The sequence below is a fragment of the Dendrobates tinctorius genome, unplaced genomic scaffold (assembly GCF_039654945.1).
Source record: "Dendrobates tinctorius isolate UK_male_01 unplaced genomic scaffold, ASM3965494v1 ptg000258l, whole genome shotgun sequence".
NCBI classification, from domain to species: domain Eukaryota; kingdom Metazoa; phylum Chordata; class Amphibia; order Anura; family Dendrobatidae; genus Dendrobates; species Dendrobates tinctorius.
The window spans coordinates 2,589,554-2,602,500 of NW_027361925.1; the positions used below are offsets into that span (position 1 = coordinate 2,589,554).

Genomic DNA, 12,947 nt, shown 5'->3' on the forward strand with positions numbered 1-12,947 from the left:
ATTTAGTTACCACATGACCTAGGTCTGGCGTCGGTGATAGTTCTGGTCCCTCAGCTTGAGCAGCTGACCTAGGTTACTCTGTTAGTAATCATGTTTTTCTGTATGCTTGCCCCCTGTTGGCCACTGTTGTGTGTATGACTCGGCTTGTTCCCTGACCTGAGTTTCTGTCCTCCATTTTGATACTGTTTAGTTGCTTCGGTTTCTGATCCCCTGGCTAGTCTCTGATTACTCTTCCACTTTTTCCCCCAGTACCGCGTAACCATCTGGTTTTGACCAATTGGCTTGTTTCTGACCACGTGCTTGCTGTGACCTCTGGTACTTCGTATGACTGCTTGTTGCTGACCCGGCTTTTAATATTTTTGCTGCCACCTGATGGTAGTCTTGGCTGCTGCGGTGCAGGCCTACCCTGGGAGTGTGCCATCCCTCCTCCCCTCTGTTGCCAACAGGTGGAGCACACACAAACTTACATTGCAGCTGCATGACACTGGGCACTTGAGGTTACGCATGGCAGCATTTTGCGGCATTTAGAGCTATCAGAAACCTGGGTAATGAATAATTCTGCCCACCAGCAAATCAGACATATCGTGTTTGGACTAAAGAACAGTAAAATCACAAGGGAAAAAATAATGCCAATATCAATGGCCTGTGAGCTTCCAGGGCAAAGATATGAAGAAAAGAAAATATTGATATCTTTCCAAGCTATGTCTACCTCCCAGAAAACAGCCAATATGTGAGTCAGCAAAGTGGGAGTTCCTAACTTTCTGGCCAAAGCATAAAACTAGAACGTCCATCTTTGGCAATCATTCAGAGCCAGGAGAGACAGCTGAAACACCATGCTGTGGTACTGGATCATTTCTTTGGGATCTCTCCTCCCCTTTATCGACATGTCATACCTGTGACTGAGATTTAGTAAGTTTCGTATTTTATCCCTTTTATTTCATAACTGTTTGTACATACTTGTATTTTGTCTCTTTTGTAACATCATGTGTATCTTTTGTAAACACTGCCGTTCTTTTTCTGAAGTAAACTTATAAATTTGCTAGCTTCGTTCTTCTTGCTCTATGAGCGATCCGCCAAGTACTCTGCGCAAATTCATGTTACCAAACAGGTGTCCGATCCACCTATAAGAGGTTAGTGGTGGCAGCATAGTTTTCGTATTTATGTGGTGCTGGGAACTTGATGGTGACTGGATTGAGGTATATATATGTTCCTATCAGGAACCAGTGGTATATATACATCCCGTCACATCACGTGCCACAATATTCAATATAAATTAGAGCACCTGCGCCCTTGTTCTTATTCTCTGGCTATACCCTTATTGGCCAGAAGGGTAAGAGGGCACCAGAGAGCTGCAAGTTCATGAACTGAGTTTTTGTGACAAATTGGTGGCAGAGCGGTGGGATCATAAAGCATTATTGATCTGGTTTGAGCTATCATTCCTCTCACTAAAAGTTTGCACGGTTCTTGCGAGGACCCTGCGCAAAAAGTTTTGAAGATCGAACTCAGTGTTTATTAGATCTGAGACAATACTGTATGTGTAGCAGTTACACCCTACTCCTCTTTGTTTTTCTGTCCTATCTTTTATTTGGCAATTATGGCTACGATGGGAGAGCCCTGGTATAACCAGCAGACCAAGGATACTCTTATTACCCTCTGTATGATGAGACAGATTGACTCCACAGGCAAAACCAGTCACCAAATGATTGCGGAACTGTTGTAATGTGCTGCAAAGCCAGTCCTTCACCAAAGCCCTGATGATGCAGATGCCAACCATACTCGCAACCAAAGTGGTGTGGACCCCCTCCTCCAGATGGCCTTGGAGCAACTCCACGCAGACTTTCGTGAGGGACGTCTGAAGCTGATCCTGCAATTTCAAGAACAGCAGGCCCAAGCCCAGCGAGAGGCCGAGAGAGCCAAGAAACAGGCCCAGGCCGAGAGGGAAGAGCGACAGGCCCAGGCCGAGCGGGAAGAGAGGCAGAATCAGCTGGAGTTAGCCCAAATTCAGGGGCAGAGGTCTTCCCTGTACAGCAATGAGTCCAGCAACGCTCATTTCTTTAAACCCCGTCATGGACATGGACGTGATGGACAAAGACGGGGACTTGGACATATTTCTGCCGGGGTTTGAAAAAGCCTGCAGACAGTAACAGCTGTCTGAGGACCAATGGGCCCGATATTTAACTTCAGAGCTCAGAGGAAAAGTTCTGGAGGCATTTCCTTCTCTCCCTCAAGACCAAGATGGAGACTATGAGGCCATCAAGCAGTCCCTGATAAAAAAAAGTACCAGCTGACTCCTGAGGTTTACCGTAAAAAGTTCCGGAACCTCTAACGTGGCCAACACGACAGCTACATTGATGTGGTGCATGGGCTCAAAACCCACTTTGAGCAGTGGATCCAAGGACTGTCACTGACCACCTTTGTACCCTTATTGGCCAGCAGGGTAAGGGGGCGCCAGAGAGCTGCAAGTTCATGAACTAAGTTTTCTGACAATGTGTTACACTGTGTGTATGTTAATCACATACATCATAATGCTCTTTGCTAGAGACACTGCAGTGGTCTGTGTCATGGTAAAAACACAAGTAGTATGATATAAAATATTATACTATAAAATATACTTACTTCTTGTACCTTCTAAATATACAAAGGTTATTTTAGGCAACATTGGCGAATATGTAGAAAAGTAGGCCATGGTATGGTAACTTACCAAACAGATCTTTGGCCAAGAAAGAAAATATTCTGATATATAAAGAAGAGACCTGACGTAACTGAGGCATTCTTTTACCTTTCCTGTTATTCTATCAGGAGAAAACATAAAATAGTTATTATTAGGAAACTTGCAGTTTCCTGAAACACAATCCAGATGTAATGAAAATTCCTTCCTGTCTTTCACATAAGATGAGCTGCTGGACAGGTTACTAGAGCCGTTATATTGGTTCCCTCGGGGTCTGTGATATAAGGTGTATTGTATGAATATTGGATGAATTGTGCCTAGAACGGCTCCATAGTGCCAGCCAGGAATAGAATGAGCTGACTGCAGGGTACAATAATTACAGCGCTGAGACTTTATACATCATTACGTACAGCATTTATCCATTGGATTAAATTAGCCAAACAGTGTTCAAGTGCTGTCCGGCTGTTTATAGAATGTACAGATCCATAGAGCAACATGACAACATGGGGACGACTCCGCGGCCTCTCATATCTGCAAAGAAAAGGCCATCAAAGCTCCTTACACATAACATGGCATATATAGGCAGGGGCGGAGTAAGAGCAGCCAGTGCCCCATGATAGGTCATGTGAGTAACACACAGGTACCCTGGTGCACATCCGTACATGAAAAACGCCATGCAAATGTCTCCCTTATGTATGGTATTACACATAACATGGTGCTATACACCATAGAGCATGGGGAGATTAATTTTCCTGAGGAGCCATATGACAGACTGGGACTAGAGATGAGCGAATAGCTTCCATTGGAGGTTTCTGACCATGAACCGTCTTTTTAAGGTCATTACAGCATCTCAATCGGATTAAAGTCAAGATTTTGACTAGGCCACTACAAAGTCTTAATTTTGCTTTTCTTAAGCCATTCAGAGGTGGAACTTGCTGGTGTGTTTTGAATCACTATCTTGCTGCATAACCCAGGAGCTTCAGCTTGAGGTCACGAACAGATGGCCGGATATTATCCTTAAGGATTTTTTGGTAGCAGAATTCATGGTTCCATTTCCCACAGCAGGTCTTTCAGGTCCTGAAGCAGCAAAACAGCCCCTTACCATCATACTACCACCACCATATTTTACTGTTGGTATGATGTTCCTTTTCTGAAAGCTGTGTTACTTTACGCTAGATGTAATGGGACATACACCTTCCAAAAAGTTAAAGATTTGCTTCATCGGTCCACAGAGTATTGGCTATTAAGATGTTGTCACGCGGGGCTTAGGTCAACTAAGGCTGAACTACCCGGGGCCCCTGTGGTGTCCCTTTAACTAGGGGAAACCCTGTCTGACCCTCAACCCAGGGTTTTTGCTGATGGTGCAAATGCCTGAGCCTCCAACCTTTCCTTATCTCCTACTCAGCCCTAAGCTTAACCCTCCACCCTCCACCCAGTGAGGAGACAAACCACCAAAGCCCCACACAATAATGACAGACAGGGAGAACTTAAACTGCACTGCATACACACAGGACTATACAGTAATGTGAACAGGGCACAACAAAACACAAATATGGGAAGGTGAAAAGGTAACAACGGATCATACGCCACCAGATACGAATCTCTCTCTCTCCAACACCTCCACTCCAGACCGGAACCACTTGGTATGAAACACAAGCTATAATTGGCGACGCCCATAGGCCAGCACGACTATTTAAAGACCGTGGGCGTGACCAAACATCCAACCTGATCTCCAGCTAGATTAACCCCCGATAGCCTGAGAAAATCAAGCCGGCGCCACTGAGGCTATAGTGGACGGAGGTGGAACTACCTCTGCCTGCCGGACGCTGTGGTGTGAATAGCGTCTGACATGACAAGTGGACGGAGGTGAAACTACCTCTGCCTGCCAGACGCTGTGGTGTGAATAGCGTCCGACATGACAGTACCCCGTCTTCTACGAGGGACCCCAGGGCCCTCAAGACTCATAGGACCCGGCTTGTCCGGATGACGACGGTGAAAAGAACTGACCAGCCGATCCGCATGTATGTCCGAGGCTGGTACCCAAGACCTCTCCTCCGGACCATACCCCCGCCAGTGTACCAAATACTGAAGAGTACGGCGCACTACTCGAGAGTCCACTACCTTGGAGACCTCAAACTCTAAATCGCCATCCACCATGACCGGATGTGGCATCGGCGTCGTGTCCACAGAGCCTACCACCTTTTTCAATAAAGCCCTGTGAAACACGTTGTGTATCTTGTATACCGCAGGAAGTTCCAACCGATAAGCAACTGGGTTAATGATGGCAGCAATCTTAAAAGGCCCAATAAACCTTGGACCCAATTTTAAAGATGGAATTTTGAGTTTTATATTTTTAGTCGCTAACCACACCCATTCACCCACACACAGGTCCGGACCTGGCACGCGTCTACTGTCAGCCACCCGTTTGTACCTCGCACTCATGCTCAACAATCGCTGTTTCACCCTCCTCCAGACCGATGATAATTGATCTCCTAGCTGGTCCTCCTCCGGGACGCCCCCCGAGTCACCCTGACGTAAGGTACAAAATTGAGGATGTTGACCGTAAACACAAAAGAACGGAGACTCTCCCGATGACTCTTGGCGGTGATTATTTAAGGCGAACTCGGCCAGAGGAAGGAAAGTAGACCACTCCTCTTGGTTGTCGGACACAAAGCATCATAAATACTGCTCCAGATTTTGGTTCATGCGCTCAGTTTGACCATTTGACTGTGGATGAAACGCCAATGAATGTGACAACTTGATCCCCAAATGTGAGCAAAAAGCTTTCCAAAACCTCGCCACAAATTGAGTTCCCCTATCAGATACTATGTCCGACGGAACTCCGTGGAGTCTGACCACCTCCTGCACAAACACCTGAGCCAACGTCTTTGCATTGGGCAAGGAAGGCAACGACACAAAATGCGCCATCTTTGAAAATCGGTCAACCACCACCAGGATGACCGTGTTCCCCGCCGAGGCTAGCAAGTCAGTGATAAAATCCATGGAGATTTCTGTCCATGGCCTATTAGGTACCCCAGAGGCTGTAGCGTGCCAGCAGGACGGGCTCGGGGCGACTTGGCCCTAGCGCACGTGATGCAAGCTGCCACGTACGAGACCACGTCCTGCCGGATTTTGGGCCACCAGAAACGACGCAATACCAGCTCTAAGGTGCCCTTAACCCCTGGATGACCAGCCAGTACTGAGTCGTGGTGTTCCCTCAACACCTTAAGACGAAGATGAAGGGGTACAAATGATTTGTTGTCAGGAAGTCCTGGCGGTACCTCCTCTTGGGCCTCGGCAATCTCCGCCTCTACCTCAGTCGTGAGAGCCGAGACCACTACACCTTCCTGGAGGATGGGTACCGGCTCTTCCCGAGGTTCTCCCCCCGGAAAACACCTAGACAAGGCATCCACCTTGGTGTTTTTAGCCCCGGGACGGTAAGTCACCAGAAAATTGAAACGTGTAAAAAACAATGCCCAGCGAGCCTGCCTAGGAGACAGACACTTGGCCGACTCCAGATAGAGCAGGTTCTTATGGTCGGTGATGACTGTGACCTGGTGAGCCGCCCCCTCCAAGAAGTGTCGCCATTCCTCAAAAGCCAATTTGATGGCCAACAACTCCCTGTTGCCGATATCATAATTCCGTTCGGCCGGCGACAGCTTCTTGGAGAAGTAGGCGCATGGATGCATATCGCTCAAGGACGAGCCTTGTGACAGTACTGCCCCCACTCCCACCTCAGACGCATCAACCTCCACCACAAAAGGTTTAGACACGTCCGGTTGCACCAGAATGGGGGCTGAAGCAAAACTGTTCTTCAGACGCTCAAATGCACGTATCGCCACCTCAGACCAGCTAGCCAGATCGGTACCTTTTTTGTCATGTCCGTGAGCGGTTTGGCTATAGTAGAAAAGTGTTTTATAAATTTCCTATAATAATTAGCAAACCGAAGGAACCACTGGAGCGCTTTCAGATTATCAGGCCTTTCCCATTGCAGCACCGCTTGCACCTTCGCGGTGTCCATTTTAAACCCTGCAGCGGACACAATATATCCCAAAAAAGGCAACTCCTGAACAAAAAATAAGCATTTTTCCAGCTTAGCATAGAGCTTATTCTCCCGGAGCAACTGTAACACCTGCCTGACATGCTCTAAATGAGTGTCCCGGTCGCTCGAATAAATGAGGATATCATCCAGGTATACAATCACAAATTTCCCCAGGACATGAGCAAATACATCATTAATAAAATGTTGGAAAACAGCAGGCGCGGTTGTCAACCCAAATGGCATAACCAGGCTCTCAAAATGACCCTCAGGAGTGTTAAACGCCGTCTTCCACTCATCCCCCTGACGGTTATACTGAGGTTATACGCCCCCCTGAGGTCAAGCTTGGAAAACCACTTCGCCCCCGCCACCTGGTTGAACAAATCAGGGATCAAAGGCATCGGGTAGGGATCACGGATCGTAATCTGGTTTAACTCCCGGAAATCCAGACACGGGCGTAACCCCCCATCTTTCTTCTTAATGAAGAAATACCCCGCTGCTACAGGCGAGGACGAAGGCCGGATGTGTCCTTTGCTCAGACTCTCCGCGATGTAGTCTTTCAGAGCTTGTCTCTCTGGACCAGAAATATTAAACATCCTGGCCTTAGGTAATTTGGCCCCGGGTTTTAACCTAATCACACAGTCATAGGCTCGATGTGGAGGCAGTTCTGAGCAACCCCTCTCAGAGAATACATCCGCGAAATCCTGCAAAGCCTCCGGAAGGCTGGGCGTCACGGCGGACACACATGTGGCCAAGCAATTGTCCTGGCAGAAACCACTCCATTGGACTATGTCCTGAGTTTTCCAATCAATCACCGGGTTGTGCCTGGACAACCATGGAAAACCCAGGACCATTTGTGCTGGGAGATTACGGAGGACCCTACATGTAACCCACTCAGAATGTAGGACCCCGATGTGGAGTTTCACCTCAGCCACAAACTCCGTAATCTCCCCTTGTGGGAGGGGAGCGGCATTAATGGTAACCACCTGAATGGGATGAGGGAGTTTTTCGATCTTAAACCCGGCAGTGCGTGCAAACTCCTCATCTATGAGATTGGTGGCGGAACCGCTATCCACAAACACTGATATTGGTAGCTCTCTGCCCGCGATAATAACCTTGGCAGGGAGCATACATTGAGATACCATCATGGAGGATATGCATACGCTCAGTTGGGCCTCCTCCATACCCTCTGAGCTTAACAGTTTTCCGCCGGTGTGACCTTCTTCGGTAGCACAGAACAAACGTTAACATAATTTCTTTTACCACAGTAAAAACATGCTCCGGGCTTCCTGAACCCAGGAATGCGACGCTTAACCTGTGACACCCCCGCAATTTGCATAGGTTCAGTGGGCTCACCTGCAGCAACCACACTTGCACCTCTGCTTTCCCCCAGGGGTAGCGTCTCCTGTGCCCCCTGACGCAAACGGCGATCAATACGTATAACCAAACTCATGGCAGACTCCAACGATGCAGGAGTCTCATACATCAGGAGGGCCTGTTTAACTCTTTCTGAAACCCCATGAATAAACTGACTCCGCAGCGCTGGGTCGTTCCACTGCGTGTCTACTGCCCAATGGCAAAATTCCGAACAATAGTCCTCCGCCAAGCGCTCCCCCTGGCGGAGGGCGCGGATTTTAGATTCCGCTAGAGCCAATCTGTCAGGATCATCATAAATGAGCCCGAGTGCAGAAAAAACATTATCGACAGAATGAAATGTAGCAGAGTCAGCTGGTAAGGAAAATGCCCATGCTTGGGGGTCACCACTCAGTAATGATAACACCAGACCCACCCGCTGAGCCTCATTACCTGAGGAGATAGGGCGCATGCGGAAGTATAACTTGCAGGCCTCCCGAAATATGACAAATTTGCTGCGTTCCCCTGAGAATCGTTCTGGCAGTGGGATCTTCGGCTCTGCACCGATACCTGCAGATGCCGTTTGCACCTTCGCTACTACCAGGCCCTGCTGTTGAACTGCCCCTTTCAACTCGGAGACCTGTAAGGACAGCGGGTTATGGAATCCATGGGATCCATGGACTCCTGAAAAATGTGGGCCGATTATAATGTCATGCGGGGCTTAGGTCAACTAAGGCTGAAATACCCGGGGCCCCTGTGGTGTCCCTTTAACTAGGGAAAACCCTGTCTGACCCTCAACCCAGGGTTTTTGCTGCTCCAGTTGTCTCGTGTTTGAAGGTTGCCCTTTCCAGATGACATGTTTCAGCTCTTTCCAAAGATGCTTGGTAGGATTTAGGTCAGGGCTCATAGAAGGCCACTTGAGAATAGTCCAGTGTTTTCCTTTTAGCCATTCTTGGGTGTTTTTAGCTGTTTGTTTTGGGTAATTATCCCGTTGCAAATTTATGACCTGCAACTGATACCAAGCTTTCTGACACTGGGCAGCACATTTCTCTCTAGAATCACTTGATAGTCTTGAGATTTCATAGTACCCTACACAGATTCTAGACATCCTGTGCCAGATGCAGCAAAGCAGCCCCAGAACATAACAGAGCCTCCTCCATGTTTCACAGTAGGGACAGTGTTCTTTTCTTGATGTGCTACATTTTTCCGTCTGTGAACATAGAGCTGATGTGCCTTGCCAAAAAGTTCCTTTATTGTCTCATCTGTCCATAGGACATTCTCCCAGAAGTTTTGTGGTTTGGCAAATTCCAATCTGGCTTTTTTTATGATTTTTTTTCAACAATGGTGTCCTCCTTGGTCGTCTCCCATGAAGTCCACTTTGGCTCATACAGTGACGGATGGTGCGATCTGACACTGATGTTCCTTGAGCTTGAAGTTCACATTTAATCTGTTTAGAAGTTTTTCTGGGCTCTTTTGTTACCATTTGTATTATCCATCTCTTTGATTTATCACCAATTTTCCTCCTGCGGCCAAGTCCAGGGAGGTTGGCTACAGTCCCATGGAGCTTACATTTCTGAATAATATATGCAACTGTAGTCACAGGAACATCAAGCTGTTTGGAGATGGTCTTATAACGTTTACCTTTAAAATGTTTGTCCATAATTTTCGTTCTAATCTCCTGAGACAACTCTTTCCTTCGCTTCATCTGGTCCGTGTTCAGTGTGATACACACCATGTCACCAAACAGCACAGTGAGTATCTGTAGCCGTCTATACAGGCCCACTCACTGATTCCAAGATTGTAGACACCTGTGATGCTAATTAGTGGACACACCTTGATTTAACATGTCTCTTTTGTCACATTATTTTCAGGTGTACCATCATTTCTTTCCAGGCCTATTTCATGAGTTTAAAACAATCTGTGGAAGCATGGTTGAAAAGCAATGCCTGAATTTCATTTGTTCATTTTCATAGATTTTTTATTTGTTATTACTGTTGTCAGATTCAAGTTATTTCTGTGACCACTGTGGGTTTTTCTGTCATTAAACGAGGGGTACCAACAATTTTGACCACGTGTGTACATGCACATAGCCTCCTATATACATTATAAGCAAAACGCTACCTACAGTGGGTACGGAAAGTATTCAGACTCCTTTAAATTTTTCACTCTTTGTTTCATTGCAGCCATTTGGTAAATTCAAAAAAGTTCATTTTTTCTCATTAATGTACACTCTGCACCCCATCTTGACTGAAAAAAAAAGCAGAACTGTAGAAATTTTTCCAAATTTATTAAAAAAGAAAAACTGAAATATCACATGGTCATAAGCATTCAGCCCCTTTGCTCAGTATCAGTTTTGAGAAGCACCCTTTTGAGCTAGTACAGCCATGAGTCTTCTTGTGAATTATTCAACAAGTTTTTCACGCCTGGATTTGGGGATCTTCTGCCATTCTTCCTTGCAGATCTTCTCCATTTCTGTCAGGTTGGATGGTGAACGTTGGTGGACAGTCATTTTCAGGTCTCTCCATAGATGCTCATTTGGGTTTAGGTCAGGGTTTTGGCTGGGCCATTCAAAAATGGTCACAGAGTTGTTCTGAAGCCACTCCTTTGTTATTTTAGCTGTGTGCTTAGAGTCATTGTCTTGTTGGAAGGTGAACCTTCGGCCAAATCTGAGATCCAGAGCACCCTGTAAGAGGTTTTTATCCAATATGTCTCAGTACTTAGCCACATTCATGTTTCCTTCAATTGCAACTAGTCGTCCTGTCCCTGCAGCTGAAAAACACCCCCATAGCATGATGCTGCCACCACCATGTTTCACTGTTGGGATTGTATTGGGCAGGTGATGAGCAGTGGCTGGTTTTCTCTACACATACCGCTTACAATTATCACCAAAAAATTCTATCTTCATCTCATCAGACCAGAGAACCTTATTTCTCATAGTCTGGGAGTCCTTCAGGTGTTTTTAGCAAACTTTATGCGGGCTTTCAAATGTCTTGCACTGAGGAGAGGCTTCCGTCGGGCTACTCTGCCATAAAGGCCCAATGTTGTGAGTTAATTTTCCCCTTCACCATTGATGTCTGATGAACTCCCTCTGCTGGTGAAGAGAGGTAGTGAAATTGATTGGGTTGGGAAGAACCTGTCATCTGAACAGGTGGAGCCTGATTGGACACCCGGAATCACTGAGTGGATATAAGGCAGCCGATGCCCTACAGGAGTGCTGGTGATCCTTTCTGCTCTGAGCACTTGCAAACCAGTTCAGTACCTGTCTTCTGAAAGCTAAGTATTTGCTCTCTTATTTTTCCATGAGATATTGTCTGTTTACTTAGTGTTTGTGTTCTGCCTGCCCTTGTTGGTACAGGCTGAGCTCCATTTTTGTCTCTGGTCAAGTTGATCTTTTGCTCAGTCTTCAGAATATACCTGAGTGCTGATATAGTGTTTTTGAAGTCTAGTGACTTCAGGGCCTTTTTTCTATCAGACGTGTTGGACATTATTTTGGCAGTATTTTTTCGGATTGCAGCCAGCATCTTTTCTGTCCATTCCTATTTAGTTAGTTGGGCCCCATCATTTGCTCAACCTGTCTTTCTGTCTGTGTTTGTGTTTTCATCTGCTTTTCACCGACAATACATGTTGGGGGCTGTCTATTGCTTTGGGGTCTGCTCTGGGGCAGTTTAGATTTCCCCTTTCTTTCTTTAGGCTTATTTAGTTCTCCGGCTGTGAACGAGGGGTCTAGGGCACCGTAGGAACCCCCCTCGGCTACTGTTAGCTGTGTGAATAGGATCAGGGGTCTGCAATCCGATAGCTACCAACCTCTCCGGTTTTCTGGACTTAGCTTGTATTTTTGTTTTTTCCTCCTTCGGTGACTCATTCATAACAGCCTGACTTGTGGAGGGCTGTAGTGATAGTTGACTTTGGGGAACTTTCTCACACCTACCTACAGCTCACAGCTTAGGTTACAGCTCAGGTCACAGCTCAGGATCAGGTCACAGCTCAGGTTACAGCTCAGGGTCAAATCACTGCTCATTTTACAGCTCAGGGTCAGGTCACTACTCAGGTTACAACTCAGGGTCAGATCACAGGTCAGGTCACAGCTCAGGTTACAGCTCAGGGTCAGATCACAGCTCAGGGTCATGTCATAGCTCAGGTTATAGGTCAGGTCACAGCTGAGGTTACAGTTCAGGGTCTTATCACAGCTCAGGTCACAGCTCAGGTTACAGCTCAGGGTCAGGTTACAGCTCAGGGTCAGGTCACAGCTCATTTTACAGCTCAGGGTCAAGTCACAGCTCAGGTTACAGCTCAGGGTCAGATCACAGCTCATTTTACAGCTCAGGATCAGGTCACAGCTCAGGTTACAGCTCAGGGTCAGGTCACAGCTCAGGTTATAGGTCAGGTTACAGCTCCCCTTTAAGGATAGTTCATCAATATATGCATGGACATCCCCTGTTTCAGAAAAGAGCACATTCATTATCAGTTAGTTATTCATGTGTAAGGGGTGCCAGAACACAGAGATCAGCTGCACAAACTTTCCACTGACAGCTGTCTGATGTATTTGCACAATTTTCCTGTTCCTCTTGTCTAGATTTTCTGTTACATTCTATGAAAGGTGTCTTTGAAATTAAGAAACATGTATAAAAACTGAGTCATTAAATGTGAAACTATACCTTTAAGTATACATATTACACCCCTGGCAGACACAGACAGAAGAGGCCCACTTGCAAGATCAGTGTATGGGCCCCTTGCAGTCCAATTGCCCACCATAATGCACACTCCCACCTTTTTTTGGAGGTGACAGCCCCCTTATCTCATCAGCTGCACAAGTTGCACCAATGATATGTCCACCCCCGGTATTGCCACCTTGTAGAAGCAATCTCATAATCTTACCTTATTAAAATA

At 46.6% G+C, this 12,947-nt stretch overlaps 1 protein-coding gene across 2 annotated transcripts in view; it reads left to right on the forward strand.

Annotated features, from left to right (window-relative positions):
• The window catches only part of NHSL2 (NHS like 2), a 236,978-nt gene that overhangs the window by 188,107 nt on the left and 35,924 nt on the right, over positions 1 to 12,947 (forward strand). The window lies entirely within an intron of this gene.